Source organism: Homarus americanus, unplaced genomic scaffold (genome assembly GCF_018991925.1).
Source record: "Homarus americanus isolate GMGI-L3 unplaced genomic scaffold, GMGI_Hamer_2.0 scaffold2722, whole genome shotgun sequence".
In the NCBI taxonomy this organism is placed as follows: domain Eukaryota; kingdom Metazoa; phylum Arthropoda; class Malacostraca; order Decapoda; family Nephropidae; genus Homarus; species Homarus americanus.
Window position 1 is genome coordinate 681 of NW_024718034.1, and position 16,709 is coordinate 17,389.

The window sequence follows — 16,709 nt, forward strand, 5'->3', positions numbered from 1 at the left end:
CTAGGAAACAATTTGTTCTTGCCTGCAGTTTCAAATTTAGATCATTGAGATGTCTGGTAACATCAACTAAAAATGCCAAATCAAATAGCCAGTTTTTATCACAAAAGGCTCTTTCCTCAGGTAGCTCCATTTTTCTTCTAGAAAATTATGAACAGTATTTTTCAGTTTCCAAAACCTACTCAGAACCTGTCCTCTGGAAAGCCAGCGACCTCACAATGAAGGACAAGGTCACATATTCCAAATCTAACATTTCACAATATTCTCTGAATTCTCGCCTGTTTAATGCTCTTGCTCTAATTTTATTCACACATTTCACAACCGGTAACATAACATGCTGCAATTTAAAGTTTTTCCACACAGTGACTCTTGTGTATAATGCACTGATATTTTAGTAGAGGACGATTTAAAAGTTTTCAAACAAAGTTGTAGTCCCGGCGACTTTACCTATCATTGACGGCGCTCTGTCAGTACACACAGTGATGAGTTTACTAGAATCTAATTGTAGATTTTTAGGCATGATTTTACCTTCAAATATGTCTGATCCTCTGTTTTTCCATGAAGCGACTTCAAGACTGACAAGTTCTTCAAAGACACTAAAGATCATCATTCTTTCTATAAAAATGCTTGACTGGGCTACATCACATATGTCAGTTGATTTGTCCAAAGCTAAAAGAAAGAAAGTACAAGAATGGACAAGGTCTTTCAGTTGCTGAGATACATCATGAGAGAGTTCCGGCACGCCCAGTAACTGTCTGCTTTGATAGAGCAATTTCGTCTGCTTTCCTTTCAATACTTTTTATCACCAAGACGCCTTGCAAATATTTGGAGACAAGGCTTAACAATTTCTTTCTCCATCAGAGAAAGACTTTTTTTTCGCTAACGCTAAAGCAATTTCATAGGACGCTTCTGTCATCGACAAACTTTCACAACTTTTTAACAAATACATTTTTGTCTTTCTGAATTCTTCCTTTTTCTTAGTCACATACTCTTTCCGTAACTCAGACCCAAGCACGAGCTTCAGTTTTCCTTCTATTTCAGTCTGATGCTGTGTTCTATAGTGTCTATTAAGATCTTGTCTTCTATTCTGTGAAAGAGTGTTCACAAACAATGCACAACTGTTTTCCTAGACGGACCCGTTATAAATAACAACTCATTTCCACTGTTCATTGAATTCACTATCACTTTCTGCTTTTCTTTTGCTCATTTTCTTGCACTGTGATGGGTAACTGGAATGTAAAAAACAAGGCTTAATTTTCAAAAAGTACAAAACTGCAAATGTTCACAAAGGACAAACAAAGCACAACGTCAGTACCGCACCGAGGCCAGTTGTAAACTGGCAAGAACCCTGATGCACTGCTGGGGCAGACGCCTGGCACCTCACGGTCACACAAGTATTAAACGTATTGAACAGTTACGGGACGATTGCAGAACAAAGTCCATCTTTCCTAGTTTGATTCATTAAGCATATTTTAACTGAAAACAGATTAATGTGAAAGAAGATAACATTCGCTAAAAAGGATGCACAAAATAATAAAATCGCTAAAAATAATGAGTAGGTTTACTGCCTTACTTTATTATTATCACAGGGATGCAATGCGGCCATGTTTACATACCGGAGGTTGGCCATCCCTGACCTAAGGTATACTTTTTTTCTTGGAAATACCTTGCTGGACTGGAGGCACCATGCAGAAGCAATAATAGTCACTGACATGCAAATTGTACATATTGGGAACCAACCCTCAGATCTTCAAAACTAGAGCCTATAAAAATTTTAAGTCTTATTTGAGCTCAGTGCCCCAAATTAGAAAATATTAGATATTTTCAATTCCAAAACATTTGGCTGTTGATCAGTTATAATCAATATGTTGAGGACTACTGTACAGCAATCCATTAGAAATTTGGAACAGGTACACCAGGCAGAGCTTGTGGCAGTCTCATAATTTCTTTTTGAAATTGCGCACAACTGTTAACCCCTTCATTACTGGATGCCACTTTAATATTTTATTTGGCTAATGGCAGATAATTTTACTCAGCAGAGACCCTCATACCCAAGGGTTAAAAACCAATAATTTTCAAAATCCTTCTATGTATGTACAGTACTACAGCATCAGTACAGTATTACCCTCGCCTAACGCGTTTCACTAACGCGTTTTTTCATATACGGTGCTCGCCAGAGCTGAACTTTCACTAAACACGGATTTTTTTCCACATACACGCGGTGAGTGTCCGCTCAAGACGCTATTTTTAGATTTGCCCCACCCGCCACCCTGCCTGACTGCCTGTTTTAGCTCATAAAATTCATACAAATTACCCGCCAGAATATAATTTACATTGCTGGAATTCTTATAATTTGGTGATCATTTTGAATATAAACATCATATATTTTGCATTAGACATACAAATTTTAGATAAAATGTTTTCTAGTAAATATGTTATCTTTTTGCAAATATATGACATTTATATTCAAAATATTCCTATCTTACAAGGAATCCAGCAATGTCAATTATATTATCCTAACTTTAGTTTGAGGTATTATTTATTACTAAAAGTTAAATATTCTGCTCACACATATCCTTGGGACGGTTGGTGGGTGGGGAGGGAGGACCGACCACCATCTATTACCCCGGAAGAATATTTTTTTTATTTTTTATTAACTGAAGATATTTGTTTTAGCTCATAAAATTCATACAAATTACTACCGGTCAGAATATAATTTACATTGCTGAATTTAGAATTTGATGATCATTTTGAATATAAACATCATATTTTGCATTAGACATACAAATTTTAGATAAAATGTTTTCTAGTAATTATGTTATCTTTTGTGCAAAATATATGACATTTATATTCAAAATATTCCTGGTCTTACAAGGAATCCAGCAATGTCAATTATATTATCCTAACTTTAATCTGAGGTATTATTTAATACAAAATGTTAAAATTTATTTTTTCACCCATTCTTTCCGGTGGGGGAGGGTTGGGACTGACCGCGTGGTTGGAAGAGGGGAGGCAAGGTGGGTACTTTGATTGACAGATAGTGTCCTGAAGAAATTTTTTTTTATTAACTGAAGATATTTTTTTTAGCTCATAAAATTCATACAAATTACCCGCCAGAATATAATTTACATTGCTGAATTCTTATAATTTGGTGATCATTTTGAATATAAACATCATAGATTTTGCATTAGACATACAAATATAAATGTTTAATCTGAGTAAATATGTTATCTTTTTGAAAAATATATGACATTTATATTCAAAATATTCCTGGTCTTACAAGGAATCCAGCAATGTCAATTATATTATCCTAACTTTAGTTTGAGGTATTATTTATTACTATACCTGGTTTTCCAAAATTTCAGAGAGGGAAGAGCCAGCAGTGTAGTGTGAGAAGAGGGGAGGAGTTGAGTCCATTATTTGAATGGACATTAACTTGGCGACTGTATTTTCTATTTCTCTTAAGTATTAATTGTGTGCATGTACCATCATAAAATTAAGATGTTTTTACTACAACATAGTTATGTGTCTTCAAAAAGTGGAGTTTGGGGTCGGGCTGGTTTCTATTGGAATTAATCCCATATGTTTTGTTATACTACTTAACGCTGACCCTCTGGGTTCTATTGACTGCCATAAGTATAAGGTTACAACTGTATATAAATTTATTTGCTTGTATTTGAGGTTAGAGAAAATACTGTAAATTCATCAAGTCTTAGTTTAATTGGCACACGTCTTACATTGTCGGGCTCTAAAAATGTCTGTGGTTCTTGATACAATATCAATTGCAGTTTGTCTTTAATAAAGCATTAGTACTGTAATAAACTAGTAAATACTTGACAAATTATTACTAATAAATTATTGATGGCTGGCAGGACACAGTTTGTGTTAGTTGTGGTTCCTACCACTTGGTGACCACCAAGAGTTGGCATTTTTTATTCTTTATATCGTACTAAATTGACTTTGGTCGTATATATGACTAGTATTCAATCTTTGTAAATAGAATATACTCCATTATGTGAAGGCAGAATTATATGAAATGTTAATAAAACATGATAAAACTTCATATTAATCTTTCAAAATATCTTCATATATAAATTTAAAATTTTATACATCAGTATGCATTGCATTCTCAGTATAAAAACTAAATATTAACAAAATATAACATAATGACGCATAAATTCCATTCATTATTTTACTTACAAATGGTCTGGTCAGTGAATGAAAGTAAGTTTTAAATGTGTAAGTAGGCAAATCCATTTACTGTATTTGAAAAACATCCTAAAACACACAGACACATATATATATATATATATATATATATATATATATATATATATATATATATATATATATATATATTTTTTTTTTGCCATTACCATTATTTGTTATTTGTTTAAAGAACAATTGATAGTAGGCATACACACCCTTCTCATACATCCATACATATATATATACTGTACAAGCACAGAAGCAATCGTCCCTCACTAATTAAGTGCCATTATGAGTAACTTCAACTGAATGAGTAAATTTTTCATGGCTACTAAATAATTTTACATGATAATAAATTATAAATAATGATTGCATAGTGCTACACAGAACAAATACCGTAGTTTGTCATAAGCAAACTGATTTGTATCCTATGATAATGTGATAATTGGAAATTAATAGTAGGCGAAGAGATAATGCCAAAGCTTCCAAGTATAAGTTAAATTATGCTTTCCATTCTGGGCTTTGTGCAATATGAAGGAGTGCACAAACATACCAATTCATGTACAGTATCTACCCTGTCTAAACAGTAAGTGACCTGAAACTAAAGCAGCCCATTGCTCCATTTGCACTTATATTGCCTTTTTTGTTTGAGGTAAAAAACAAACAAACAAATAAATAAAAAAGGCTGATCTTTGAGTTAGAGGCGCCATACACACACACACACACACACACACACAAACCAGTTTATCACATCTCTGACACATACAGTTCTGTAAATTTCTCTTCCATCCAGATCATGCAATAAAATAATCGTACTGTGAGTGTGTGTGTATCCTTCATAATCACCTTTAAATAATAATAATAATAATAACAGTAATAAACAAATTCATGCTGGTGGGTCTTGGGAAAGTGAAAAAAAATATGTACGGCATGTGAGGGACGACAGAACCTGTGTGCGTGAGTGTGTACATTACATGTGTATGTGTTTTCCGTGAAATCTTCTGTTAAAAAGCAAAATTTCTAACCAAAATTATGACCAACAGCATGGAACTTTCAAGTTAAGGATACTGACTCCACTGGGTTTGTTTATGACTAAGTAATATCTTTCATTTACAATGTTGATGTAGCTACTACAGGAACCAACTCTATGCCCATACAAGCTGAACATGCTCTTTAAAACATACAGTAGATCATAATTCATGAGAGATTATCTTCCAAATTTCTAAATCTGATTACAAGTTTATATGGTAGCCATACAGCATGAATTAAGGCCAAATGATGCTCAGAGCAAGTTCTCTTGCAATTCTCTTGGGGAGTGCACAGGAGACTCAGCATGGAAATTTTGTGGGTGAAAGAACCTCAGTGTCCTCTTAATGGAAATATTTTGGAATGCATAATGATGATATATGACATGCTAATAGGAGTATCTTTATAAACTCGCACTCTTTATTGTCATGAGGTGCAGACAAAATATTCTTTAATGTAATTATACTTCTTTGGCCTCATCAATTCTGCAGTTGGAGGCAAAACATTAACAGAAGACAGTGAAGGTGGGAGTGGGTGGGATGGTTTCCTTCAGTTGGTGAATGAGGGGCAGAGCCCATGTTGGAGTGCCAAAGGCGCTGCTTTCTAGGCTGAATAGAGTATACATTTCCTGGCTCAAATTTTATATTACAGTACTGAAAAGATATTGATTTGAAGAATGTCCAAGATTGAGAAGAACGCTCAATTTGGAAGGTAAATTACAATATTGCTGGTTGCCAGCTTAATTTTGATAAAGCTGCCTCAAGTTTCTGAAACAAAAATAATTCAATGGGATTAACGAATATCACCTTTCTTTCAAATTCTATTTAGAATTGGACTTGGAATAATTGTCAAATTAGGATTTCAGTTAGTTACTCAAGTACATATTGTTTTAATTAAGTAATCTGCCTTTACTATGAAAGGGTTAAAATAATAAAAAGTTAATAAAGAATAATTAAGATTTCAAAATGTGGATCCTCTGAATAAATACTATGAATTCTTATGTAACTACATACTGTAACAGCTTTGGAAAGTGAGATTACAGGAGTTCATTTGAGGAAGTTACTGCAAGTACCAGGAGGACTAAACGGAGGCTGTGTAACAAAAAAGGAAATGATTTTAAAGATTGGTGCCAATGTAAACCTATGTACCAAATACTACACAACTTTTGTTATATTTGGACAAGATTATGCATGAGCTGCCATACTGTTATAATGTGAAAACAGCTTCTTTAGTGTGCTATTGTAATTACAAATTATTTGGTACTACTGTAACTAAATTTCAGTGAAAGGCTCAAATGTCTATTAATACTATTAGCCAAATGATGATTATCCATAAATCAACTCTTGGATCTGTTAAAGTTTAATAGTGAGCCGTTGTTACTATTTCAATAACCTGCATCCCAATATTTTATGATGTACAGTTGCCAACAGTTGTATTCCACCCCTTGGTGGCCTTTCCAAACATTATGGCAACATCAAAATCTTATGAATGAATCGGTAATAAGAGGAGAGCAGTTGCTAACAACTGCTCTCCTCGCTATTCTTTCATAAAGTGATTTCGACATTAACACATACTGTATTCAGAAAGGTCACGAGGGTGGAACACTATACCCATGGGCAACCTTGTACCCAGTACTCTGCTGTTTGGCTCATTTCATTTGCTTTATCACTTGTTTCCACTTTATTATCTGTACAGTATATCCTAAATTTGTTTTATAAAAATCATGGAATGCATACTGATATATTATAACTAAACACCATTTCTGAGTTTTCCATTATTTTCTAAATGACCATTTTTTCTCTCTTTTTTGTTATTTATGTAAATGTTGTCAAAACGTTGGGATGCAGTAAGCACTAAGATGCTGTACTTCTCTATCTTAACCATCCAACTTAACCCCTTCACTAAATCACCTAACACATGTGGAAAGAACCACATATGATAAATCAGTTTACACTTTTATTTTTCATCCTGTAATATATAAATACAATATATATGGTTTTCACACTAAATTATAACAATTTTGAACACTTTTTAACATTATTACTTAACAAATACTCTTCCAACATGTCTTCCAGTCTACTGTATAACAATGAGTTTAGCAGATAAAACAATAAATATCTAAAAGCAATATAAATTCATAGTTCTTCTCACCTGAAAGGGACGAACACTGGAATCCACATCCAGTAAATTTTAGATTAGTCATTATATATATTAGTATTGGCAAGAAGCCATTATCACTATCAGTCACCAGTGTCGGGCACAAATTCCTCATCACTCCTGTCATAAATGGACTCCATTATGCTATGAAGCCATAAAAATTAAAAGAAAAGGGCAACACATGCTCACATTTACACCAACTGGACAACCAAATGCTGGGATGGGGTAAACTGCAGGTATGGAGGGATAAGACATCTGATTGGCTGGGGACAAAGAGCTGTATAACTTAAATTTTGCCATTACCACATCCTTGAATGTCACCAAATTCCTCTGGACTGTATCCAATGGAAGTTCCAAGCCAAGAAAACTATGCGAGTTCAACTACATCATTGAATATTTCTATGGACATTTTGAAGTCCGAAGTGTAAAAAGCAGTGAAGGGGTTAATATGGATTGAAGTTGATTAAGGTTATTGAAGTAAATGAATGTGAACTCAAAATATTAGCAATCCACCTACCTTTACTGGTATGAAGGTAGATTATCATTAGAATGCATATTATTATTCAAAGTACCAACCATCATCTGTTGTACCAGATTGATCATAAATGTAGAATAGCTTTTTTAGGGGCTCTTGAATACCTCCTTCATGAGTTGTGACAAACCTGTAGATGGCATGACCTGACTTTTCATATCCTATAAATAAAATCCCCAGGGAAGTATTTTAATAAGACTAATAACATTCTGCATTGTAGGTGTTCCTAATAAAATGTCTTTTGCTTTCCACTGAAAATATTAACTTGTCAGGAAGAATACCTAAAAGCCTAATTATGACATCTGAGATACTGATAACTGTAATGGTGACAGTGTTATCTACAGTACACAAATTAATATTCCCCAAATCTATACTGGTTTACACAAAGTATCTATTAGGATTTAAAATCAGTTAAATTCTTTTCTTTATATTTGTTAGATGTTTACCCAATAACAGCTTTATTATAAATTCATTTGAAATGAGTTTTTTTTTTTAGATATATATAACATCTTAGTATAATGAGGTCCAGAAATACATCAAATAACACCTTATATGATCATCTACATCCTGGTGGCTTGTATTTCTTTAGTTTACTCACTGGGCACTCTCCTTGTCACTAAAACTCATGGAATAATATATCAGTTTACTGACTGTCCATACTTAAGCATATAATAGCCTAAATTTGTTTGCATCTAATAGAACTGGCATTGTATCTTAGTTAGCCACGTCACCTTGACAACTACATTATCTTAAGTTTGGTTACAAATTATATTTTGCATAGTTTAACTTACAAAAACTTGACTATACTGTATATCAGTGACACTTTGAAAGTTCTGTGAAATAAATAAATATATGCTGATTCTAAAGTGTGAAATAGGGGCTTTAAGAATCACAAACTCAACAAATGCTTGAGCACACAAAATAATGTGGAGCAGTAAACAAGACAACTCCACTGACTGGTATGTTAAGTTCCCAACAAACACCTAAACCAAATGTGTCTAGAAGGTTGTTGAACGTGGGCAAAGCTGATGTCAACATGAAAAAGCCCAAAAGGTCACTAGTGACTTATCTCTATGTCAATGTAACAAAAGTTGACAGGACATAGACAAGTAAATACACAGATAATGTTGTGTTTGATAACAATACTGAGTTTAATCATTCTGTAGGCAGTTTAGTCAGCAGATATTACAGGATATTGATTAGGAATGACTAGAGACTTGATAATATGTAACTATAGTGCAGGATAACATTTCTTGTAAAATCTCAACATTTTCATTTATGCGACAAAAGGAATGTATATTCCTGTATGTTGTAAATGCACAATTGACAGTACCTTATGCAACAAAATCAGGACAAGACTAACATGACTAGCAGGATATGGAATGACCAGAGATAAAACAAGTGAACAGTCTTTGCATCAATTCATGGCAGTCTGGGCTATGGCAACATTCACTTTGAATCACCAAAATAATAATTGGCCTGGTGAGCCTAAAGCGCTATATACATGATATGTACAACACAACCATACCTCCGAGCACCCGCTTTACACTATCGAATTCTAAGTTTCAGCCGATAAATTCGGGACACACGGACCAGACAGTCCCAGGAACACTGTATCAGGCGCTTCACATCCCCTAGGACCACCGCTACACTGACCCACGACTTGAGGAAGACTAACGCTTGACAGGCAGAGGCAGGCGAGGCTACAGCTGAGGCGGACTAGGGTACAGCAGACCTCACTGTGGGATCTACAACTTGCAATAGCTGCTGCTGCTGCTGCTGCTGCTGCTGCGGAGGGCATGGGGGAATACAACTTGTCAATAAGAGTTGCATGAAAGAAGTAGCTAAGGAGCAGCTACGAGAATGGGACAGTCACCCCTTGCTGATGCCTCACCATTTGTAGATGACAAAGATGGGACTTCTCTTCTTATTAACTGGTTACTATTCCTGCCTATGGGCATTCCAACTCCCAACAACCAGCTAGGTCGTGATTAGATCCTCTGTATGGTGATATTCCTCATAAAGCCTGCATAAAGTGAGCAGAAGGCAAGGATACATCAGATATCTCCTGCTGCCGAATGAGTCAGTGGTGTGGCGGGCAAGGCCAGCCTCAGGTAGGTGATGTGGCTTTGGGGATTAAACTGAGACACATTTTATCTTGTGCCCTATTTAACTTATGGCCCTCTTTTCTCTGCCTCTCTCGGTGCTCCCTGAAAAATTGTGCTTCGAGATCGGATCCATGAGATGGGATTTCGATATACTTGTCTATAGTGCCAAGTATCTGGCACCCATAAGTCTTGCAATGTCACTATCACTAGTTGTCCCCAGTGGAAATGTCTGAGGCACATCATGGGGCAGGGGAGTACTACCCACAGGTTTTGGTGCCCACCACCAAGGGGCATGGTGAGGGCAGGTCTGGTGGGACGACGGGTCTGGGCAAAACTGGGCTGGTGCAGGTGGTTCCTGGCGGACTTCCTTTGGCCTTCTTGGGGGTGATGGGTGCCACCCATACCTGTGGCAATTTCAGTAATAGCCGCCACAGAGCTGTGAAACAGCGAAGGGAGAGCTATAAAGCACATTAGCACCCCCAACAGTAGAAGGTGGAGTGTTCCCAACCCACGAAGCACCATGGAGGATAACTGGAAGGGCAGTCCAGTACCCATCACCCACACAGCTGCTGGGTAACGACAACACACCTGTCCACCCTGAAGTATAACATAAAAGCATTACTTAAATGTTAATTCAACTTATATCACTTAACAAAGTAAAATATATAATCAAAACAGTAGGTTAACTTGTGAATTGGTTTGGTAATAGTAATGTCTTATACTATGTGGTCCTTTTACTCATGAACTGATAAATCAATGTGAAATACTTTGATACTGTACTAACAAAAACATCTGGCATAGCTGAGCTGGCAGGCAGTGCAAAGGCAAACATGCAGCGTGGAAAACAGATTACGGTAAGTAATATAGGAATACTGCATCCATGCAATCTTGGAGAGAGCAAACACTTAAGAAACCTTAACACTGATTATCTAAATATTTCATTCAAAAACTATATACTGTACATAGTTGCAGTATCCTTTACTGAGAAATGTAGTGATAGAGCAATAATGAATTTTGTCAAGGACATTCAAGGGAGCACACAGTGTGTGAATCTTGGTAAACATACAAGGTTTATACCTGTATTTGCTTTTACATCATAAATGCAAGAAGTCCCTTGTTAGATTTGAAGTCACTACCTACTGACACGTAAGATCTGAAAAATCATTTCAAGAATGAGTGAAGTTTTGAATAAAAGATGGTTCAAAGGATGTCTCCAAAAGATAGATGTCTGCTAAGTAGTAATGCCAGAAGTACCTGTGAAAATATAGGAAGAGCTGTCTTGGGAATGCTAGCATTTTCATTTCACAATAAAATTAAATATAACCATAATTTAAAAAAGGTTATATATGCTAATGAAATTAAAAATGTAATAGCAAAACCTGGCAATGGTATCACTTCTCAGAATGTTCTACAGTGGGCTCTTAGTGAGATTAAAAGAAGAAAAAAGCAATGTGTTGAAGCAGCTGCCTTATGCGTGAACAAAGATCTTTCAACCAACATGTGTATGGGGATACAGATTTCATTAAGTACCGGTATTTGTTTAGATTAACTTGTCTGTAGACTATTATAGAGGTATTCTTTACATATAAAAGATACCTTTAACTTCATATAATGTGAAGTTTACATCCGACTTTCTTAAAAAAATAAAAAATAAAAATAAAAATAAATGGCTATAAATTCAGGAAAGTACCCAACATAGTCTTACAGTATTTTCAAGAAATTCTTGGATAACAAGCAATCTCTAATGCTACAGAAATGTCCACAAAGTGTCTCTTAACACCATTTAAGGAATATGAGCACCACCTGATTAATATTAAAATCAATCCATTCATTATCGGTTTCATGCTTTGCCCTGTATATCTTCAAAATATTCAACATGAGAAAGAATAAGCAAGTGTTATCAATGGTCACACACACACACACAAATCAATTAAAGTGATGCCTTCTACTCCAGTCATTTCACCTCAAGTCTGCTAATTTCTAGTTTTCAGGTTAGTCAGTTTAAAGTCTAGTACAGTACAGTGGTTAAGCTGTAGTGACAACAAATTCATTTCATATAGAAATGATACCAAAATCTCACAAAAAATTTTGAATTCAGTTCCTATGTTAAAGGATGAAGATTATCAGAGTACAAGTACTGTACTTAGACTTATTTGAATTATTCCCATTTGTATACTGTACTGTATAAATTGTACTCGAATAATTAGAGTTTTTATGATCAAATTTGTATGCAAAATGTGGGGATCAAACTATATCCTGTATGCATAATGTTTTTCTGAGTTAAAATTCATGCATTTTTATGGGTCACTTACGGTGATGATAGCTACCGGGACAGTCATGCTCCTTAACCTGGGCTTGCCTACCATACTCCTCGATTCTTTCTTTATGTTCCTATATGAAGAGTAGAACCTCATTCACTATATATGCTGCTTCAAATCTAAAAATACCTGATACAATGAAGATTTCCAGATAATTTTCTTTTCATTTGCTGCTGGTGGCATTGTTGCCAAGTTAAACTTCGTCACTGTACAGACACTCCATGGGTTACAGAACACTTGGTTTATGAAAATTCAAGGATACAGAATGCTTCTCATAAGTCACAAATATTTTTGGTTGCACAAGTGTTTGTTATTAGGAAGGTAACTAGTACGACATAACACTATTTGGGGAGGATTATCGTGAAGCGGCCGACACATCTCCTTGTGAGACGCCATTTGTGACTCAGTACAGTGTACAGTACATATTTACCTTATGGAAAGGTCATTTTGGTTTACAGAAAATTTGGCTTACAGATAGGGTCAGGAACTTTTCAGTAAACCAGAGTGTCTGTAGTCAGATCCCCTAGCCCATTCACTACCAGGCTGAGCTGTGAGCTGTATTATGGTTATAATTTCGGGTAGATATATTTAACTTTCTTCACTTTTTTCTTTTTTTTTTACTCAGTTACATGCATACACAGCCATACATACAGAATGTGAAAAAATACGATACTCATTAAAAACAATATTTATCCTTCACTTTCTGCAGCTGCTCTATGCTGTTCAATTAGCTCTTTCTCTCTTTTTTCTTATTACCCAATCTTATTAGTTTTCACTATACTACACTGTACAGTATTAAAGAAGACACAATAGATTCTGTAGGTCTGACAGCCTGGTAGGTGTGGTATGGATACAACACACTATAGGTTAAGCCTTTTCTTTGTACCCATTCACAACTGGGTGGACTTGCAGCAATAAATATGATTGAATAACAATGAATTAAGTGTGTGTGTACATTTGCTCTTGATTCTGACCAACCAACATTATGGCGGGAAAAGACTAAAAGAGTGTAAGGCAAAATCATATCATCTAATAATTCACACATCCACACTATCAATGCCTAAATTACTCAAAAGAATTGGAGTATTTTAAAAGTTTTCCCTTCAGAACACTAACATTATGAACCCAAGGTCACTACAATATATACAGTACAGTATATTAAATGTATCACACAGCTGTACAGTACAGTACTATACATAGCTAAACTGATGTGTGGTACAGTATCACACTAAGTGCAGTGCACTGTCAATCATGTATTACATGTGTAGTCCACTATTACACATGATGCACTCATTTATTCCTAGTACGTACAGGTATATCCCAAATGTTCAAACTTTTGAGTTCAACCTTTTCTGTTAACAATATTCACGTTCCTGCTCTATACTCAAAACACCCACATTGTGCTTTTATTTCCAATCTAATCAACATCCTTCATAATTCTCTCATTTTAGTTACTGAAACTCATTTTGATATAGAATTCCCTATTACAATACTGTAACATAATTATTATATTATATACTGCACAGAAAATCCAAACTCCCATCTGCTTCTATTACTCATTTAAATCCATATCTCTGCTTACACAGCCACTGCAAATTTTTCTCTGTACTCCATCAATACAGTAATGTTCAGTACTGTATTGTAAAGCATCCAGTACCTTCTTGTCCCTACATTCCACTGGGTGCTAGTATTTCTGATAGAAGTCTTCCTTATAAGTCAATCAAAACAATCTGTAATATACTGTTTACACTGGGAATGCCCATGAAGATTTTTACTAAAAACACTACTCCCATAAACAACCCCCATGGTCTGGTCCTTGAAACACATGCAGTCTAATTACTGAACGCATTCTATAATCTTAATAAAATTTTAATTGTATCTGCTAACTCTCCCTCTATCATTCCTGTAAATCTGAGATATTCTATTAATATACCGGTATTACTAAGTTTACCCCTTTAAATACTGTATTAACTGTTGGACTCTCAACTTTCCTCTACCCAGCCATTATTTCATTGTCTAATTCTCCTTCACCAAAAACCATTTCAGTTTTACACATTACGTAACTACATTAATGTTATCATTGAACAGTTTAAATAACCCTGAAATTTGCAGAACATATAATCCTCAATACAATATAGTGCAGTTTATCCGTACTGCTCTCCTTCTTCTCCATTCATTTTTCAGTGTAACAACAACAAATGTGAGTCAACTAGAGTACAGTATAGTAAATCGATATGGTAAGACATTACTTCATAAAAATGCTTGGGTATCAAATAAAGCTCAAAATATTTTCCTCCATACCATTTCACACTCTGTGATAGGTGTCATGCCTTGTGCTTTGTCACTATGTACTTTATGCAAAAAAGTAAAAATCCTAAACTGTATTTATACTGTAATTACAGTTAAATATTTCAATTTATCAAAGTACATTACTATAGTATAAAATTAATATTTTCAATAGAAATAAAAACATGCTCTGCTTTAAGCTATGTGTGCATTAATATATATTGTATAGGTCCTTACATCTAAAATGAAAAGCCAAGATGGGTGTGTGTGGGTGCTGAACATCGCATCATGCCATTAGTAAAATGTTTGTTAAATACTGTATGTACTCATGAAAAAGTATCCAGGTACTGTACATTTTCTCTATCAAAGTTGCCTAATGTATGTACACATGTGACTGAACACTACTGTGAAGAAATAGCTGCACTCAACAATTCCCTGAGAGCAAGAAGACTGTCTACATATGGCCCGTGCATATCCCAGACAAGATATAGAAGTAGGCTGCAGGACCCAAACATTGATGGTGGAGAGAAACTGAGGAGTGAAGAGACTACCCGGACGCTAGAGCCACTAGCCCGCCCCAAACAAGCAACGCCTGTGCAACAAGAGGCCACAACTTGATTACCGTGTACACGGACCGCGACACCCGACCTTCACCCTCCCAGCAGCACGCATCTGTAATATCATAGTCTCTGAGTTACCAAGTCATACAAAAATATAAAAGGCCAATGAACTGATACTCCTTCTTTCAGCAGTTCAACATGTTACACTGTAAATCTGTTTCACTATACAGTACAGTATACAGGGACCACTGTACTCTAGTGATTAAAACCTGTCATTACTACAGCATTTTTCCTGTAAATTTAAATTACAGTACAATAATTAATATATTAACAGAAATGTTTAAATATTTTAATGAACTTTTCCTGGAAAGCGAATATTATTAGTTTACATCAAATTCAGTATAAACAGAACAAACATGCAAGATGAAAATATTAAACAAATCTTGAATTTCATTAAGTACAGGCAACTGTCACTTCACTGAGCTGTACTCCATTGATACATCTTTATAAAACAATAAGTAACATAATTATTAAGAAAAAAAGGTATACAAGACTATAAGACCTTTATATTGTCGCTGGTGTGAATTACCTAAGTGAGTACTGGTGCTTTCAGAAGACAACTAAACCACTGAGCCCCTACTTGGGAATATACTTTGGCAGCAATTTTCTTGCATTTAAATTTCATCTTTGATGTTTGAATTTTTTTGTTCAATTCTTTAAACATTACAATATTCATCCCTATTTTCAATTTTATTTTTATTTGTACAGTTCAAATAATAAAAGTGACTGGCATTATTTTAAAAAAATTCTAACTTTCATACATTAAATGAGATAATGTTATGAAAGAATCCAGATTATTTTTGGGTTATTGATATAAAAACACTTGACCACTTAATGTTCACCAATAAACTGTGATGCATCCAGATAAAGTAAACTGTGCTGTACTGTGTTAATTATGAAATTAAAGCTGTAATAAAAGTTGAATCAAATGACCACAGAACTACTGAGTCCTTTAAATTTGTGTTTACGTTTGACTATACTCTTATATTTACTTTTATCCTCTTCACCAGTGATTGGCTCGTTAGCAACTTGGGCGTCAGTCACATCTTTAATAGGTACTGTTAGCAAGTAGTGGATCCTGAATGTATCTGAACCTACTCCAGTGTTGGTCAAGTCTGGTCTTGAAGGAGCTCACACTTGGTGCCATCACAACACACTCTGGCTGGTTGTTCCAAGAGTTCACAATTCTCACCCAAAACGTTCCCTCACGGTTTTCTGGAATTGTGGTTCTTCAACCTTGAGCTGTGCTCCTTGTGGGGCAGTTGTCTGCTAACTCCAGGTATGGCACACTCATTGAGTAGTGCTCGAGATGTTTATACACCTCAATTAGGTCACCCCTTGCCTGTCTAGTATATAGGCAGTTATAGGCACTCTAATCTCTCTGGATAACTGAGGTGCCAAAGAGCAGGCATCAATCTGGTGGCCCTCCTTTAGGACATTTCAATCAACTGACAGT